At 44.8% G+C, this 20,000-nt stretch overlaps 1 long non-coding RNA gene across 1 annotated transcript in view; it reads right to left on the reverse strand.

Annotated features, from left to right (window-relative positions):
- Positions 1 to 20,000, reverse strand: part of LOC126982515 (uncharacterized) — a 154,752-nt gene that overhangs the window by 13,994 nt on the left and 120,758 nt on the right. The window contains exon 4 of the long non-coding RNA XR_007735207.1: positions 14,753 to 14,833. This is a non-coding gene — a long non-coding RNA (uncharacterized LOC126982515). The remainder of the gene's footprint in view (positions 1 to 14,752; positions 14,834 to 20,000) is intronic.

The following is a 20,000-nucleotide window of genomic DNA, read 5'->3' on the forward strand; positions in this document are numbered from 1 at the left end:
TAGTTTGTCTTGATGACCTTGAGGTGGTCTGCTATAGAAGGCAATGTCACAGCAACAGTTAATGCATTGCCTCTTTGAAGTGGGATGTGACGTTCAGGGAGATTGTTGGCAGGTCAAACCGGAGTGTTGGCTCATTCTTGACCTGGCGCGGTGAGAAAAGTTGGGGTGCTGGCGTCGTCACTCTGTGATAATTATTTTTTCAATATTTCCGAGGAAAAAACGACATTTATCGTGTGTCCGTGCTGGAAACTGGTTCAGGGAATGATTACCATGATAACACTCATCCACATTTATTCATTGTTTGTGTGTGTGTGTGTGTGTGTGTGTGTGAGAGAGAGAGAGAGAGAGAGAGAGAGTGTGTGTGCGTGTGTGTGTCTCTCTCTCTCTCTCTCTCTCTCTCTCTCTCTCTCTCTCTCTGCCCCGTCAGCCATTTAGGAAGAGGAGGCAACACTGCGAAGGGAAAAAATGATTCTTTTCGAAGTCTGACGGAAGACAAGAGTGACATGAACCTCACTTCCCTTCATTTCCCGCACCTTTCTACTGCATGTCGCTCTCTGCCTCGCCTTTCTTCCACTTCTCCTACACATGCATCTACTTCTTCTTCTCTTTCTTGCCTCTTCTATTATTTTTCCCCTCGATGCTTCCCCTCTTTTCCCCATTTCTCACATTCGCGGTTCACGAAAAAAATCTCCTTCCCCATTTACGCGACCTTTTCTTTCTTCCCGTTTTTTCACTCTTCGATATCGCTTCTCCTTACTGCAGAGGTTATGGCCGCGACTGTGGTCATGGTGTTGGTGGTGGTGGTGATGAGGGTTGAAGGTTGGGATGGTGGTGGTTATACTGATGGTGAAGGTGGTAGAGGCGGTCTGGTTGGCTTTGGTTATGGTGGTGGTGGTGATGGTGGCAGTGGTAGTATAGTGAAGCTGGAAATGGTGGTGAAGTTGGTTTTGGTGATGGTGGTAAGGTTGGTGGAGAAGATGGTTTTGACGATGGTGATGGTGGTGGTGGTGATGGCGGTGGTGGTGATGGTGGTAGTGGTCATGGTGTTGGTGAGAGTATTATCACAACGCAAATCAGCATCACAAGGTGTATTATTATTATTATCATTATTATATATTATTAAACAGGCACTGCTCTACTCTCATCATCACTCCCATGAGCATAGCCCCCCAAAAAACTCGCCTTCCAGCACCGACAGAATCACACCTTTCTTTACCGATGATTGCTGCGAGGGAGAGGACGGAATTCTGAATGAAGTGAAACAGAAGGAGAAAGGGAAAAGGAAGAGTGAGGGTCAAAGATGAAGATGGGATAAATAAAAGAGGATAAGACGGGACTGAAAAGAGATTGAAGAGCGAAGGATGGAAAACACAGGTTCTTTTCCCTCCTCTCTCTCTCTCTCTCTCTCTCTCTCTCTCTCTCTCTCTCTCTCTCTCTCTCCAACACAAACAGAACCACGAAGCACAAACTAACCTTCGCTAACCAGGCACAAGCAGCACCGTTTACTAGCTAGCAGGGTAGGCGGTGGCTGAGTGGTAGCGTGCTGGGCCCACATTCGCCGCGTGATGGACGACGCGAGTTCGATTCCCCACGCTTCCACCTCGGATTTTTCAGTCACCGCCGAGTGGCTTAAAACTACCCACATGCTGTCCTGAAGACCACCCATCAACCCGGACTCTAGAGGAAACCGTCCAAGTGAATCAAGAACGAGCTCCGGGGGGCAGCATGAGCCAAGAGAAGATGGCGTCACTATAGACACTTGCCTGCGCCATGACGGGCTGGGGCCGACAACCATCCAGGCCCCTCTTTTAATTCTAGTGTTTCCTTTCTCCTCATTTATCCTCCTGATGCCCTTCGTCCCGCCCTGTCTGCCGGAACGTCACGTGTGGGTTGTGAAGGATGAGAGGAAGGAAAGGACACTCTGTTTTTCATCTTTCAGTCTACAATCTCTTCCAATCCCTTCTTATCTCCTTTTATTTCTCCCCTCTTCATCTTTGACCCTCACCCTTTCTTTTCCCTTCCCCTCGCACTCCTCGTCGTCCGTAATCCCCTCCCTTCCCTCGACACCTCGCTCCCCGGATTAAGGGACTCGGGGCGCACTCAGCACCGTACTGAAAAATGGCCGAGACTCATGTCGGCGCGATGAGATACTGGATTTTAATGTGTGTGCGTGCGTGCATATGTGTGTGTGTGTGTGTGTGTGTGTGTGTGTGTTTCTCACCGGCCACAGTGTTCGTAAAGAAAAGTTGGGGGCATACGCTGAAGCTTCGCATGGCCTCGGTGCTCCATTCCGTTACATTGGCCCTTGAGCCTGTGACGGTTACCACAGTATATCTCCCCCTTGCACTCATTTATGGATCAGCTGGGAAAGGAGAATGAACAACTGGGTGGAGTGTGAGCCGACTGCCCAGGCCGGGATTCGATCCAAGTCCTGCTAATTCACAGCAAGACGGCTAACCACTCCTCCACAAAGGATTGGTGATGTTAGATTTGTAGGAGCTGCCCTTGGTATGTAGATTGGTCTTTTGCAGACTTTTTATGTTCCCCACACCCACGGACACAAATACACACACACACACACACACACACACACACACACAGGAACGTTGACAATTAAGGGCATACGCGTGTAATTCTCGAGGCACAATCTGGGTCCTTCTCTGCACCTCTTGACCTGCCTGAGCCTCCATCCCCCCTTCCTACCACGCCTTCCTCCCTAAACTCGCTGCCCCATCCCCTGAGCCCCTCCACCACCTCACTCATTCTCTCAGTAATTCTTAAAAGCCTGCAACTAATTTCCTTTCCTTTCCCTCTTCCAGACATACCTAGCTTAAGACCTCTTCCGCGTTTGACTTTAACAGACTTCTTTGCACTCAACTTTTATCCTCTCTTTGACCTACTCACTTTCCTAGCGGTTTTTGAAAGCTCTTGGCCCACTACCCTTTACTGCATCTTACTTAATCCGGTAGCAGCGGCGGGCCAAATTTGTGGCTTTCTCGTGTAGCAGCGACGGGCCAAATTTGAGGCTTTACCGTGTAGCAGCGACGGGCCAAATTTTCGCCATGATATAAACCCTCCCAAAATAGATGATGCATAAACTGATCACAAATGCGTTGATATATATTATGAAATGGTTTGTGTGAGTGATGATTTTTTCTCATTAATTCGCTTAGAGGGGCCTTTAAGAAACATGATCCGCGCAACTACATGGTTAACACTTGCATTTTACTTTCCCCTGTCACTTTTTGTTCCATTCCTGTAGCTTGGTGATGTCTTCTTGTAGGAAATCCCCAGTCAAAGGGTTAATTAACTCAAGGAAAGGAATCGAAGGGAACATCACTGCAGTAAAACCCTTAAAATTTTCCTCGAATTCTAATGAGCTGCAACACAAAATAAACAAACACAAAAACCCACTCTTAAACATAAAGAAATAGACAAACACCCACACCCACACCCACCCACACACACACGCACACAAACACCCACCTCCCCGCCACAAACAGCACCCCCGTCAGACCCCGCCACACATGTATTCCCAAGGCATTACGAGTCTACGCGCTAAGCACCAAAGTTACTCCGTTACCGAGCACGCGGCTGGAACATTGGCATAGCAGCGACAAACACTTGAAAATACACAATACAGCACGAACCACTATTCCCCCCCCTCCCCCCTCCTCCTCCACCTTTCGCTGCGAGATCCGCGGGGAGAAATGAGACCAGCGGCAGTACATAACTGGTCTCATTTTCTCAATCTCAAACCTTTCGAGGATAACACACCTAACATTTGATAAGGCTTTCGCAGAGGCTGTGTTAGTATTTCCACGGATGATTTTACGAGCCCAGGGATAGTTTGGCAAGGCTTCTGTATACCAGGAACGTGAAAAACACTTATGAGAACCTGACTAATCTCCTCTGCGGCCCTCGTAAATATTTGTTTTGCGGGCCGAGAGCGTCTGAGAATGCGGGTCCAGGAATCGCCATTGCCACAAGAGACGCAGTTGTTATGGGGGGAGGGAGAGGAGGGGGTAGGGCAGCGTTACCAAATTACCGTATTCATCGCATTGCATTTTCGTACTTTCTGACCGATAACTATAGCAGAAAATACTAAAAAAACATCAATAAATAACAGTTTTAACGCTAACTGTAATTTTCTACCGTTATTTGTGTAGTTACGACAGTCTTGGAGCCTAAATATGATAAAAGCAATGTTCAGAGTACGACACTTTGGCAACGCTGGGTAGGGGGGAAGGTCAGTCTTTGTAGCCCCAACGAGCGGAAGGAGCCAGATAAGAAATTGTCTCTCCTCTCTGCCCCCAAAGCTGAGAGTTACCTGCGATACCTTTGTCCCTTTCTGTGCCTCTCGCTTTCTCTTTGTCTTAGTCTGTCTGTCCTTCTGCTATTCTTTATCTGTCTGTTTGCCGGCCAGTGAGTTTGCTGGTTTTTCTATTAGCCTGTTTCTTTCGGTGTGTGTGTATCTGTGTCTGTCTGTCCATATCTATCTGTCTATATGTCATTTTTTACAGTTCAGAAGACAGTTCAAAGTAAAACAAATATATACAAAATCTCACCACTTCACTTCACTTCACTTCTCTTTCTCTCTCTCTCTCTCTCTCTCTCTCTCTCTCTCTCTCTCTCTCTCTCTCTCTCTCTCTCTCTCTCTCTGCACACATCACAGGGCGCTGCACTAAACATTCATCAAGGCGGGAGCATGAGGGTGACCACTTTTTCTGTTCCATTGTTGAGTGAGTTGTGAGTGACATAATCCTGCGTATGGGACCATGAGGGGAGAGGGAAGAGCAGAAGCAGGAGGAGGAGGGGGAGGGGACAGGGAAGAGCAGGAGGAGGAGGAGGAGGAAGAGGAGGGAGGGTTAATGAAGGTAACAAATGAGGATAGGGAGAAAGAGAGAGAGAGAGAGAGAGAGAGAGAGAGAGAGAGAGAGAGAGAGAGAGAGAGAGAGATTTTTTTTAGCAAACTTTCTTTGTCTTGTGAGTGTGTTTGCAAAATACTTGTCTTCCTTCCCTTCTTTCTTCCTTTCTCAGTTACTTTCTTTCTTTCTTCCTTCCTTCCTTCCCTTTTTCCTCTCTTTCTTCCTTACTTCCCTCCGTTCTTCCTTCCCTCCGTTCTTTCTCCCTTTGTATTCCTCCTTCCTTTCCTTATTAACTTCCTTCCTTCCTTCTTTCTTTTTCTTTCTTCCTTCCTTTATTCTTTGCTTCCTTCTTTCCTTTCTTCTTCCCTTTCATTTTTATCTCCTTCCTCTCTTCCCACCTGTCTTGCTCTTCTCTTTCCTCTATTTCCTTTCTTCCTCCTCCTCCTCCTCCCTTCCTTTCTTCCTTCCTTTCTTTCTTCCTTCTTCCCTCTCTTATTCCTTTCTTTCCTATCTGCCCTGCTTTTCTATTTCTTTTTTTCTCCTTCACTTCTTCGTTTCATTCCTTATTTTTTTCTTTTCTTACTTTACATCTTCCTATCTTTCTGCCATCTGTCCTTCCCTTCATTCTTCCCTCCTCCCTTCCTTTCTCGCTTTCTCTCCTTTCGCTTTCCTTCATTCTTTTGTTTTGCTTCTTTATTCCTTTCTTCCCTCTCCTTTCTTTGGAGTCCTATACTTCCTCCCTTCCTCCTTTACCTCCTTCTTGTTTCCTTCCTTTGTTTCTTTCTTTTTCCTTCCAATTTTCTTTATTTCTTTCCCTTTTTCTTTTTCTTCCTTCCCTCGCTCCTTCCTCCATACTCTGCTTTGTTCCTTTGATATTTCCTTCTTCGTTTATTTGCACAGACTTTCCTTTTTTCCTTTATTTTTTTACTTTATCAAGATCTTTTATTTTTTATTTTATTTTCGACTGTAGTTCATTTCCATTCCTTTTTTTCTTTCGTTCTTGTTTTTCATCTTTCTTTTTTTTCTGCCTCTTTCCAGTCTCTCTCATTTCTCCGTTTCCTTCTCTTCTTTTCTCTCTCTCCATTCCCTCCTCTACGTTTATCTTCTTTAATTTCCTTTGTTTCAGTAGTAAGTCAGAAGAAAGAAGAGAAACAGAAAGGACAAAACACATGGCAGGCTCTCTCTCTTTTTCTCACTTATTTCCTTTCTCTCTTCCTTGTTTTCTTTGTCTTCCTTTCTTATTTTCTTCTCGTCTGTCCGTCTTTCATCCACCGTGCTAACCTAGTGGCTTCTCTCTCTCTCTCTCTCTCTCTCTCTCTCTCTCTCTCTCTCTCTCTCTCTCTCTCTCTCTCTCTCTCTCTCTCTCTCTCTCTCTCTCTCTCTCTCTCTCTCTCTCTCTCTCTCTCTCTCAGAAGCACCCTCCAAGTCGCTATTTAGTAACCATGTCTCGCAGAACTAAAGGCGTTCATATATTAGGATTTTTTTTTAGCTTGTCCCTCGAACTAACCAAAAAAATATAGTTTGCACGTTGTCGAGGGTACGGCGAAACAAACATTGTATCGATATGTTTATTTATCGATTTATACATGTCCGATTTATGCATGTCAATTTATCTGTATGTCTGTGTATCTATGTCTATCTATTTATGTCTATTTTTGTATTTTCTTCTCAGTCATATATCTGTATATATGACTGTCAGGTGCATATGTGTGTTTTGTCTGTGCGTCTGTGTGCGACTGTCTGTGTGTGTGCCTGTGCGTGTGTGTAACAAGTAACAACCATTACGCCAGGCCCCCCCCCCCCCCCCGGTGCCTTGGCCGCTGGGCGTCGGCTGGGAACGTTCCAATAATGGCCCTCGTTAGGAAGTACTGATCGGTGCGATTTTAGAAGCAGTTACTGATTGTGTCCGGACGCAGCAGAATTCGATGATCCGAAATTTGATTTGAGAAAAGTCTTGCCAAAGTGAAGGTTGCACCGCCCCGAAGTGACAGGCAGGCGCTCCTGTTGCCACTACACCACTGTTACTCCTTCTGGAGCCAGTACAAATATCATAACCTATTTTATTCTTGCTCATGTTGCTGCTGCTGCCACTACTGCTACTGCTACTACTACTACTACTACTACTACTACTACTACTACTATTACTACTACCACCATCACTACCTACTACTACTACTACTACTACTATTACTACTATTACAACTACTATTACAACTACTACTACTACTACTACTACTACTACTACTACTACTACTACTACTACTACTACTATTACAACTACTACTATTACAACTACTACTACTACTACCACTACTATTAAGACTACTACTACTACCACCATCAATACCTACTACTACTACTACTACTACTACAGCTATTACTACTACGACTTCTAAGTACTACTTCTACTTTTATGGTTACCACCACAAGTAGTGTCACCCTCACCTCGACCACCACCACCGTCCCAACCTCTACAAGAGCAACAAATAAAACAACAACTACCTTGAAGTGTATATCTCTAGTATGAACCCAACAAAAGATGCCTCCAAGGTGACCTCAATAATAAACATCAATATATACCATAATATTTGGAACTTCATTTCATAAACAAACAACAAATATTTTTTTTGTGAACTTGACAGATATACGCGGCGTGCATCTAGCGAAGCAAAAATGAAATGTAATTAGGAAGATGAAAAGTCAACACCAGGAACTGAAAAAATTGTTTGGTGATAAAACATTTTGTATTTTATATGTTTTCTGCATCACATTCAAGGAAAATAGAGTTTTAATCACACTGTTCTGTACATGGTATTAATCTTTTTAATTTAGGGGACTTTTGATATACAGAGACACGCGCACAAAGGTTTCAGGCAAAATGAAGCTCTATTTCCTGCTGAAAAGATAGCTGCTAAAAACCTGCCTTTGTTTCTTGCTTCTAAAACATAAAAAGGTGAACAATGGCGGACGAGCAAATGAACGGCATTGTACCAAGGTGTGAGAGGCGTGCCAACATCCCTGTGAAGCTGACTTGATTCTCATCGATCACAATCCTCGTTTCGTGTTCACGCACGGCAGCTGAGTTGGAAAGTTTCGTTTAGTCGGCGCAACATCTGTGGTCATATGCCGGAGAGAGACAGAAGGGGAAGGAATTATAGGAGAAGGGAACAGATCCCAGGAGACGGGACACAACCCCCGATTAATACCTGGTACGCATTCACTGCTGGGTGGACAGGGGCGTAGGGTATCGGAAAAGCCGCGCAAATTTTTCCACTCCGCCCGTTGCTATATTAACCCTACTTTATACAGTAAGGTAATTCAACGGAAAAAAAAGAAGTTCGGTACAGAGCTGTGTCTGATAAGTGAGATTATAGAAGTATTAACCAAGTTCGAATAGAGGCTTGAAGGCTTGATTTCAACTCTGTTGGAAGGTTTGCGAGACAAATAAAATGTTAGCATTGGTGAGAGTTTTGCTTCATAGATATTTGCCACCCGGGTAGTGGGCGGCGTCAAATTAACTGAAGAATTGCTGATGAAAATTTTATAATTGGTAAATGTGAAAAAAAAGGAATAAGAAATACATAGCGACTAGCCCAAGATGGAACAGATTTGGGTGATTTGAAGAATGCCTTGGCTTAGTCGCCAGCAGGTTTACTGCAAGAATAATCACGGAGAACTAATTGCTACGATTCATTCTGTAAGTCGTCTTCCTGTTTCAGCGGGTCAAAAGGAAGCTTTCTACCTTTACAGTAATTAAAAAAAAACCACACAGTATATGCACCAAACCATCTCTCCTCCTCTCAGCCACACCTTCTCTTCTTCACCGAAACACAGGTCTCGGCGGCTACTGACAGCAATCTCTACTTTGTTCCCTCCTGCTATCTCTATCCTAATTTTTTTTTTTTTTTTTTGTTGTTTGCTTTTGCGCATTGCAGGCATCTGATGGGGCCCTGATGATGGTCAGCAGCTTCTTCTTCCAGGTGGGGCCTGATGGTCGGCCCAGCCCGTTCTGGCGCAGGCGAGTGTTTATAGTGCCGCCATCTTGCATTGCGCCTACGTGCGCAACGACATCACTTGCTCGCGTGTCCACGACCTTGACTCTTCTGAATTTTCAACCATCTGGCTAAGACTTCATTGTCATTCTATTACTAAACACATCTGTGCTGTTTATCTCTCATCTAACTCTACTAACTATGTAAAATTCTTTGACTACTGGAACTCTAAAGTGGAGCACATCTTGACCCACTCTCCCTTCGCAGATGTCTCCATCCTAGGAGATTTCAATGTTCATCACCAGCTTTGGCTTTCATCCTCTTTCACTGAACAAGCCTACAACTTTGCTCTCCTGAATGATCTAGAGCAGTTGGTCCAGCACCCTACACGTATTCCCGACCGTCTTGGAGACAGGCCCAACACACTAGACCTCATCCTTACCTCTAACCCTTCTGCTTACTCTGTCAAACTGTTCTCTCCGTTGGGCTCCTGCTGTATCCTGTCCTATCGCTCCTGTACATCCTCTGGACCCACCGAAGAGGCGATGCTTCTGGCATTTTGCTTCAGCTCGGTGGGACGACCTGAGGATGTACTTAACCGGTTTCCCGTGGAATGATTACTGCTTCTAGGAGAGAGACCCCTCTATGTGTGCCCATCTCTGGAATGGAGGCACACATTCCACGCTTGTTCTCGTGCAGTCAAAGATAGAGAGGCAGCTCACAAAAGGTACCAGAGCCTTCGAACTCCTGCTGCTGCTTTTATCTTTACAACAGTTTCAAGACAGGATACCATAGTAATCTGGTTATGATAAGGAGAGATATCTGAAATATGGATTAACTGCAACGCGTTCATTATTAGCATATAAAACAACCAGCGAGGATGTCGGAAATGTTCAGTGGTGCTCTGTTTGACGTGCATTCTCCTCGTCTGTGTCAGGCTGGGGAGGCATCACCGAGCAGCGAAAATTGTTAAGCTTACTGTTAGCTTTGGCCTTTCGGAACGTGAATGTAAGAGTAAACTTGCCTCTTGACTCATAACTCAGGCTCTTTATTTACTTATTCAATTACTTAATTACGCGACTAGGTACTCAGTTAATTATCTTGCTATGTCGTAATTAGATGAAGTGAAAGTGAGTGAGTGAGTGGGTGAGTGGCTGACTGACTAACTGGCTGACTGACTGACTGGCTGACTGAGAGATTGACTAACTGACAGGCTAGGTAACAGTAATGGAAAAAGAGTCATTAGTCGAAAAAAGAATAACTGCAGGGTGGGTAAAAATGCGTGTGCCTGACGAAGTAAATGAGTGAGCGAGGCGCCGGTGGGTGAGTGTGAAATGTGAGTGGTGTTGGTGATCGAGTGAGTGAGTGAGTGAGTGAGTTAGTGAGTGGGTAAGGCAATGAGAGAGTGATTGAGTGGGTGGGTAAGTGAATAAATGAAATGATAACTAAATGAATGAAGGATAAGGAGATTGTGTGTCTGTGAGCGCGTGGATAAATGAGTGCGTGAGTGAGTGAGTGAGTTTGTGAGCAAGGGAGTGAGCGAATGAATGAATGGATGGATGGTTGAGTTAAGGAGTGGGTATGTTTGTGAGTGAGTGAGTGGGTAAGAGTACGTGAATGAGTAAGTGAGTGAGTGAGGGAGTGAGTGAGTGAGTTTGTGAGCAAGTGAGTGAGCGAATTAATGAATGGATGGATGAATGAGTTAAGGAGGTGTGGGTATGTTTGTGAGTGAGTGAGTGAGTGGGTAAGAATGAATGAATGAGTGAGTGAGTGAGTGAGTGAGTGAGTGAGTGAGTGAATGAATGAATGGATGGATGAGTTAAGGAGAAGTGGGTATGTTTGTGAGTGAGTGAGTGGGTAAGAGTGAGTGAACGAGTGAGTAAATGAGTGAGTGAGTGTATTTATGTGTATGAGTGCGTGGGAGAAGCAGCGTGCAGGCGGCGTGATGCGATCCTAAGCTGGTCACCGGGGCGGAAAGTCTTGCCGAGGCATTCACGTATTTTTGCATGAGGCGAGGCGCGGCAAGGCTGCCCACCCACCAGCCTGTGCTTTTTGCCCCAGCACCGCCACAAAGAGAAACAGAAAACGCAAACTGGCGAGAATCCGAGCACAATGACCTTTAGTTAGAAGGATAGACGGATTTTGGTGTGTGGTATTTTTATTTACGCACACACACACACACACACACACACACACAAACACACTTTTTCCAGCCCTTTGTTTCCGAGTACCGTTTAAGTAGGTCACACATTTCGTCATGGCAAACTTTATATTCTTCCACGGAAAACGTTCGAAAAACTACTTGAAATATGAACAGTCCAAGGAAATGGTAGCTTTGTAGTATTGGTATTAGTAGTAAAATAATAAAAAATAATACTAGATGCAAAAATATCGTGAAAGAAGAGTAAAGAGTGAATAATAAAAATAAAAACTATGGAGAGGAGTGGTATTGTGAAAAAAAGATGATCACATGAGACGTTAATTAATAAGTACCTAATAGTGTGAGGAAAAGAAAATCAAAGCCGAGGCAGTACACTTTGTTGGCATGATGAAGACGCTGGTGATGATGGTGGTGATGACGATGACGATTGTAATGATGAAGATGGTGATGATGGTGACTGTGATGACGAACTGATGCTGATGCTGATGATGATGAGAAAGAGGACGAGGACGAGGAGGAGGAGGAGGAGGGAGGGCAAAAAGGAAAAAAATACGAAAAGGAGAAGAAGGATTAAGAGGCGTGGGAAAACAAGGAGGAAGGAAAAAGAAAAAGAAGAAGAAGAAAAAGAAAAAGAAGAAGAAGAAGAAGAAGAAAAAGAAAAAGAAGAAGAAGAAAAATAGAAGAAAAGAAGCAAATGAAGAAAAAGAAAAGTAAATAAAATGAAGATGAGATGATTAAAGAATGAACAGCTGCAAGGGGATAAGGAAAATAAACGTAATAATAAATACAATAATGATAACTATGACAGCAATTATCATTATTATTATTATCACTATTATTATTATTATTATTATTATTATTATTATTATTATTATTATTATTATTATTATAAATCCATAGTTACTCTAATAATGATAATGAAAACAAAGAAAATACAGAAAGAGAAATAGACTAAGAAAAAAAAAATAGATGATAAAAGATTATAAATGGTTATAATAATGAAATAATAATAATAATGATGATGATTAATGTGATGATGAGAGAGAGAGAGAGAGAGAGAGAGAGAGAGAGAGAGAGAGAGAGAGAGGCACTGTAATGGAAAGTATTCTGAGGGTAGGAGAGTCAGTCAGTCAGTCAGTCAGTCTCTCTCTCTCTCTCTCTCATCCCGGCCACAAGCAGCACTACCTCGGGGCTAACGAAGGGTTGTTTCTCTCGTTGCTTTGTGTTGTCGTAAAGATTATCACTCCAGCAAAGACGAGGCGAAGAGCAGGACAGAGAATGGGAAGGGGAAGGAAGGGAAAAAGAGAGGGAAGGTAATGGAAGATGAGGGAATGCATGAAAGGAAAAAGGGAAGGGGGAGGAGGGGAAAAGAGAGAAGGTAAGGGGAGAGGAAGGAATCCATGTAAGAGGAAAGGAGATGAGGGGAACACGACAGAGAGAGAGAGAGAGAGAGAGAGAGAGAGAGAGAGAGAGTGAGAAAGGAGACCAGAGTAAAGAAAGGAAAGTCCACAGCAATGGTCAAGAAATACAGGAGATAGAAAGACAGTAAAGGAGAAGGGTGAGAGAAAATAGGAAGAAAGAAAACACAATATATAGAGACAGAAAGCAAAAGATTGAGGATTAAGACCGGAGGAAGGAGGAAGGAAAGGAGAGACGGAGAGAACGAAGGAGAATGAGGGCAGTAAATATGGATGAAAGAGGTGCAGGGAGGGAGGAAACACTGAGAGAAGGAAAGGAAAGAGAATGAATGAAGGAATAAACGAATGAATGAATGAAGGAAGGAGTGGAAGAAGGATGGAAGGAGGTAAAAGAATGAATGAAAGAATGAATGAAAATTGATAAACAAAATGGAAAGAAAGAATGGACAGGAAGGAATGAACGGAGAAAGAAAATAATGGAAAACAAGCTGAAAGGAGGAAAAAGGTTAAGAGAGAAGTGAAAGAAAGAGGATAAAAAATATATAAAAGAAGAAATAGAGAGATGCAAGAAATGAGAGGAAGGGGAAAAGAACAGAGGTATGAAAGGAGGAAAGGGAAGAAGTAGAAAAAGCGAAAGATATAAAGAAAAAAAAATAGGATGATAATATTGAGGAAAAAAAGGGAAGGAAGCGACAAAATGATGCCAAAGAAGGAGTGAGTGAGTGAGTGAGTGAGTGAGTGAGTGAGTGAGTGCGTGAGTGAGAGAGGTGGAGAGGTTGTCACACAGTCCTCTCCAGCCAACCTAAAGTGCAGTGAAGGTGATGGTAGTGGTGGTGGTGTTGGTAGTGGTGTTGGTAGTGGTGGTGGTGGTAATGGTGGTAGTGGTGGCGGTGGTGGTAGTGGTGGTGGTGGACTAGTGGAGGTGGTAGTGCTCTCTCTCTCTCTCTCTCTCTCTCTCTCTCTCTCTCTCTCTCTCTCTCTCTCTCTCTCTCTCTCTCTCTCTCTCTCTCTCTCTCTCTCTCTCTCTCTCTCTCTCTCTCTCTCTCTCGACATAGCGATGACGTCATGAGGAGAGACAACGCCCTTCCTTCTCACTGTCCTTACCTCAGTGGCCCAATCTACACCTCCTCCTCCTCCTCCGCTTCCTCCCTCCTCCTCCTCTTCTCTCCTCCCCTTCCCTCCAGTCTTCCTCATTCCTTCGTCAGCCACTCAGGAGGACAAGCGCGTGTACCTCCTCCTCAAAACGTGTGGAGGGAAACAGGAGGAAGAGGAGGAGGAGGAGGCGGCTTGGAGGACGAAGAGTGGGAAACGGAAGGGGGTGGCAAAGGGGTAGGGGGGAGGGGAGGAAGGGGGGGAGCATTCTGGCTGGGATTCGAAGCCACGTGAGAGGACTATTAAGCTGTGTCCTTACCCTCTCCCCCCCCCCCACCACTCCCCTTTCCATCAACCTCCCCTCCCCCTCCTCTCCCTTCCCCTTCCCTTCCCATCCTTCTGCAGCTTTTTCTTCTTTTGCTATCACCCCCTCTTTTAATTTCCCTTCCTTTTCCTGCTCTTCTTCTCCCTTTTCCTTCCCTTGTCCCTCCCCTTTCTCGAGCTTACTTTATCCTGATGTTCTCTCTTCCCTTTTTCACCAAGTTCTTTCTCCCTTTTCTCTTGCTCTTCTTCGCCCAGTTCCTCCTCTCCATAGTTCCTCATCTTCCCTTGCCCTTCTTCACTTTCCCTCTTCACTATTTTCATTCTCTCTCCACTCTTTCACGTTTTCACCTTCTTCCTCTCCTCACACGCCTCATACACCATTTCCTTACTCTGCGTTATTCCTCTCCTCTTGCCTTTCTTTACTGTCTTTCTCTTCGCTTTTCCTCTTCCCCTGCTTCACCTTGTTTCTCCACTCACACGCCCTTCCCTGCCTCCCTCTCCCTCCCCCCCTCCCCAAAAGTGCCTGACGCGGACCCAACAGACTCTCTTTCCCACTGGGCTTCTCCGTCATATATTCAGACATTTTGCATTTAATGGATAACAAAGTAGCATTCTTAGAGGTAAAAATAAATGAACGCTTAAAAAATGTTGGGCTCTTTTTCAGCCTCGGTCGTTTTTTTTCTCTGGCGTTTAAAATATGAATTAACCGTGGCGAGAGAGAGAGAGAGAGAGAGAGAGAGAGAGAGAGAGAGAGAGAGAGAGAGAGAGAGAGAGAGAGAGAGAGAGAGAGAGAGAGAGAGAGAGAGAGAGAGAGAGAGAGAGAGAGAGAGAGAGGGGAGGGGTGTTCATTACAATTCTAGTTAGTGGGATAAAACAGCAAACATTTATACCACCTACCTTTCCCTGCCTTTGTGTTCCCCGTCGGCGCCGCGGGAGGCTGAGGGCGCCGGCACACAGGCCTCTCGGTGCTTTATTTGTCTGGAACGAAAAAAAATAATTTGGAGACTTCTTCATAAACCCCCCCGGCAAACTTCAGCAGCTGCCGTCTACCAGTCCACCCGCTGCTGGATACCGTCTACAACAGTTTCCTTCGTGCTCAGGCGTTTGACTCGACCTTGACGAACAGCAACAAAGGGTGACGGATGGAGGATTTAGTGGGCGGTATGTTTGTAGAAGTCTCTGAGAGGCATCGTGTGGATATTTAAAGGAGATATTTCAGACGTGCCGTAGTGTGGAAGGTTTATTGACAACAAGCAGGAGAGAGAGACTTTACCTTGACGAACAGCAACAAAGGGTGACGGATGGAGGATTTAGTGAGCGGTACGTTTGTAGAAGTCTCTGAGAGGATTTGTATGGATATTTAGAGGAGATATTCCAGACGTGCCGTAGTGTCGAGGCTTTATTGACAACAAGCAGGAAGCACGTGTCTCGATACAAACGCGACTCATGTTGTAAATTATTGGTATGGTACGAAATGATATATTTGGAAAACTTTCCCCGCGCGACTCAATCCGAGGCAGAGAGCACCAGCTGCGGCGGGAGGCAACGAGGGCCCCGGGGCGTGGGTGGCCGGGCAGTCAGGCGCAGCCGGCAGCTGGTCCGCCGGTTTGCCGTCGAACCCCCATATTTTGCCAAGGAACTCCTCCCATTAGACCTCGAGAAGAACTTATCAACACAGAAAACATAAGTAATCACCCCAGCCACCACAACACACTGCACGAACACTTGCCACCACCTGCAGCACGCTTCCCACCCGTCAGCACGCTAAGCACTCCTCAGCGTGCCGGCACAGCACCGCCGCCAACGCCATCGCCGCCAGCAGCTGCGGCGGAAAAACCTGATGAAATATAGCGGCGGGTCATTCGTCAGCGTAACGCGCCGGGCGGACGCGGCGGCTGTCAGCACACAGGCAACACTTCCGGCACGCGTGTCATTGCCTGAAGAAGTTGGTCCCCCGATGCTCATGACGCTGCCTGCCTCCGTCCACTCCATCCATGCACGGCTTGGTACTTGAGGCAAACGAGAATGGGTAGGCGGTGGCTGAGTGGTAGCGTGCTGGGCCCACATTCATCAAGTGATGGACGACGCGAGTTCGAATCCCCACGCTACCACCTCGGATTTTTCAGTCACCGCCGAGTGGCTTAAAACTACCCATATGCTGTCCTGAAGACCACCCATCAACCCGAACTCTAGAGGAAACCGTCCAAGCGAATCAAGAACGAGTTCCGGGGGGCAGCATGAGCCAAGAGAAGATGGCGCCACTATAAACACCTGCCTGCGCCATGACGGGCTGGGGCCGACTGCCATCCAGGCCCCTCAAGCAAACCTACCGGCGCTATAGGCGTAGACGTAAAAAAAAAAAAAAAAAAAAAAAAAACATACCATCACCAGCACACCAGTTATCATCACCACGGGCACCACCATCGACAAATGAGAATAGTAGAATGCAACTAAATATACTGTGACTTTCTCCTAAAAAAAAGTTACACCAGCCATGTCAACACTAACAACAACAAAAACAACAAACAGCAAAACATGGTATAACAGAAGCAACAACATCCAAAAATATAACTTTTAAGGGGAAGGCATACATTGGCAAATAATATTAAACTTTTTCTTTCTAACAACATTAAAGACCAAATGTATAAAAGTATTACTGATATGTGTGTGTGTGTGTGTGTGTGTTCCCTTTGCAGAGGAAAACGGCGGAAAATGAGAATCGGAGTGAAGTCACGGGGTGCGTAGAGACTGAGGTGGAGTGCTCGGGAACAGACGGACGGCAGCTGCGAGCGGTGGGTGACGAGGGAACGAGAGAAGGGAGACGGGTGGTGGAGGCTGACGGTGTACTGCATGCGTGAAATAATGAAGTGGGTGCAAGGAAATGATGTGTGGAGCAAAGAAATCAGGAAGCACACGGGAAGAAAGCTAGGTGTAAATTAGTAAGAAGATGAATAGGGAGAGGAAAGAGTACATTAAGGGAATTAAGTGTGATAAAGAGGTAAAAAGATGATGGAGGTAAATTGTAAAGGTGAGAAAGAGACGAAGGAGATGAAAGGTAATTATGGAGGTGGAGTTACTAATGAAGGAAAGGAGGAGGTGGTGGAGGTGGAAAAAAACAACTCATGGAGGTCTTGTGGTGGAAAATAAAGAGGCAGTATAGAGATGAGAGGAAATATGGAGACGTGTGGAGAAAAAGTGGAACAGTGGAAGAGCAGGGAAGGGACTGAGGCACATGTGGATGAAAAGAAGCGTGGAGTATATAAAAATAATGGAGGTTAACAGTGGCGAAAAGGAAAAGACAGAAGTATGAAAGTGTAATGGAAAAAAATGAGGAAAAAACGAAAAAAAAGCAAAAGGTTGAAGGGAGATATGTATAAAAATTAAGGACGTATAAAAAATGAAGGAAAAAATGAAAAAAAAAGTAACGAAAAGTGGTGAAAAGGAAAAGACAGAAGTATGAAAGTGTAATGGAAAAAAATGAGGAAAAAACGAAAAAAAAGCAAAAGGTTGAAGGAGATATAGAAAGTGTAATGGAAAAAAAATAACGAGGAAAAAACGAAAAAAAAGCAAAAGGTTGAAGGGAGAGGATGTATAAAAATTAAGGACGTATAAAAAATGAAGGAAAAAATGAAAAAAAAGTAACGAAAAATGGCGAAAAGGAAAAGACAGACGTATGAAGATAAAGACATGGAAGGTGAAGGAAAGTGTAATGGAAAAAAAAATTAAATAAAAAACGAAAAAAAAGCAAAAGGTTGAAGGGAGTGGATGTATAAAAATTAAGGATGTATAAAAAATGAATGAAAAAATGAAAAAAAAATTACGGATTGAAGGAAAATGCTGCATAAAAAAAATAAGGGAAAAAAATAAAAGCATACAGGGTTGAAAGACCGACGTATAAAAAAAAAAGGTGAAATAAGCTGCATTTTTATAATTTTCTTTGCTGTTTGTTGCCCGATTCATTTATCATTTTCCAATCCTGTTTTCTTCCATTCATCATCGTTTCGCTAATGTCCCTTTGTTTGTGTGTGTGTGTGTGTGTGTGTGTGTGTGTGTGTGTGTGTGTGTGTGTGTGTGTGTGTGTGTGTGTGTGTGTGTGTGTGTGTGTGTGTGTGTGTGTTCATGTGGCATAATTGCGTGTACCTTCTCTGAATACATATTTTTCATCTCTCTTTGTCTCATTACCTAACTAATTTGTCAAAGGTCCGCCCCTTCAACGTAGTGCTTGTCATCTCTCTCTCTCTCTCTCTCTCTCTCTCTCTCATATACACAAGGTAGTTTTACGTTACTCGTTTTCAAGCACTTTCATTCTGCTTCATTTTCCGATTCAGGGACCGTCAATTCATTAGCTGCAGACCCTAATGTTATAGTCCTATTTTCTTGTTTATCTATGTGTATGTATTGATTCTCTCTCTCTCTCTCTCTCTCTCTCTCTCTCTCTCTCTCTCTCTCTCTCTCTCACACACACAGACACGCATTGGCAAAGACAGCTGGGGTTTCGAATCATTCAAGTGACGCCCTTTGAAGCTCCGATCAAAGGAGACAACCGAAGACTCAGAAACAGCGACGCCCTTCCTTCCTTCCACTTCGTACCCTCTTCTCCTCCTCCTCCTCCTCCTCCTCTTATTGCGTTGACAAGAGTGATGTAATACGACTATGATACTTTGAACACTTCCCCTGCGCTCCCGTCTATGTGTGTGTGTGTGTGTGTGTGTGTGTGTGTGTGTATGTGTGTGTGTGTGTCCAAATAAAGCTATTCACAACTGCAATCATGGTAGCCAAACAGACAGGCACGCTTTCCCTCTCCCTCCCCTCCTCCATCTTCCTCTTCCCTCCCTCTTCACTACACTTCACTGCACTTCCTCCCCCCCCCCCCTCGCTCTCCTCTGCGCCACCCCTGCCTCTAATATTCCTTCCCAATAGTCAGTCAATTGCTCAGCGCTCAGTGTTTCGAGAGAGAGAGAGAGAGAGAGAGAGAGAGAGAGAGAGAGAGAGAGAGAGAGAGAGAGAGAGAGAGAGAGAGAGAGAGAGAGAGAGAGAGAGAGAGAGAGAGAGAGAGAGAGAGAGAGAGAGAGAGATCTACCGACAGACAGACAAACAGACGGACGGACATTCATTCCTATTTGGCAGACGTGCTCCAGGCCAGTCATCAGGTCGTCTGTTCCAGGCGCTGTGTATCTAATGCACACACACACACACACACACACACCACTTCGGTAGCTCAGCGGTAGAGCTCTGCGCTGTCTGGCTTCACAGTCTGGCAGGCGGAGGTTCGAGTCCTGCTCAGTCCCAAGGTTTTGAGCAAGGGGAATAGGGGGTGTGGTGTGTGAAGTTCCCAGCAGACCCACCCACACCCACACGGTACGTCAAAAAGCTCCGGGAAACTAATGTATTCATAGTAAGAATAAGAAGAGCCGTTTCTTGTGTTGACGATAATCACCGCCACATGACGAACGCCATATAGTTTGTATATGGAATACTTAATTAGGATATTCTTTCTCTTTTTCAGCTACATTGCCTCAGAGGGCTTTATTTTCTCTATTGTTTATCTTCCTTGGCTGCCTCCTCAAACTCTGTACACGGTGAGAGGAGGGGGACAAATAGTTAATCCGGGTATTCCCAACTTATGGTTCACAAGCCCGGCGGTCGCGGTGGGGCGGCAGGAGGGTCACAAAGCCTTGGGAGAACTTGGCAGCCCAGAACGTTGAACAGTTTGGTATTTCAGCTGCAATAGTTTAGTTGTCTTTAACCTGGTAGCTGCGGGGATCATGTTTCTTAATGGTAACTCCAAGCGAGAAAAAATGAGAAAAAATCACCCCTCACGCAAACCATTTCATAATATATATCAACGCATTTGTGATCATTTTATGTATCATCTATTTTGGAGGGTTTATATCACGGCAAAAATGTGGCCCGTCGCTGGTACACGGTAAAGCCACAAATTTGGCCCGTCGCAGCTACCGGGTTAACATAATGTTGAGAAATTCCTCATAATACAGCTCTGTAAAGAAGAATAGTTAAATTTAGTTACAGAGATGTGTGGATACTGCTCTCACAGGAGTAAATGCAGCGAAATGAAGGCGGTTCAATATTTTACCAGAGAAAGCAATGACAGTGGGAAGGTCCTGGTCAGTTCTTGCATGAACAC

The sequence above is a fragment of the Eriocheir sinensis genome, chromosome 51 (genome assembly GCF_024679095.1).
Source record: "Eriocheir sinensis breed Jianghai 21 chromosome 51, ASM2467909v1, whole genome shotgun sequence".
Classification (NCBI taxonomy): Eukaryota; Metazoa; Arthropoda; class Malacostraca; order Decapoda; family Varunidae; genus Eriocheir; species Eriocheir sinensis.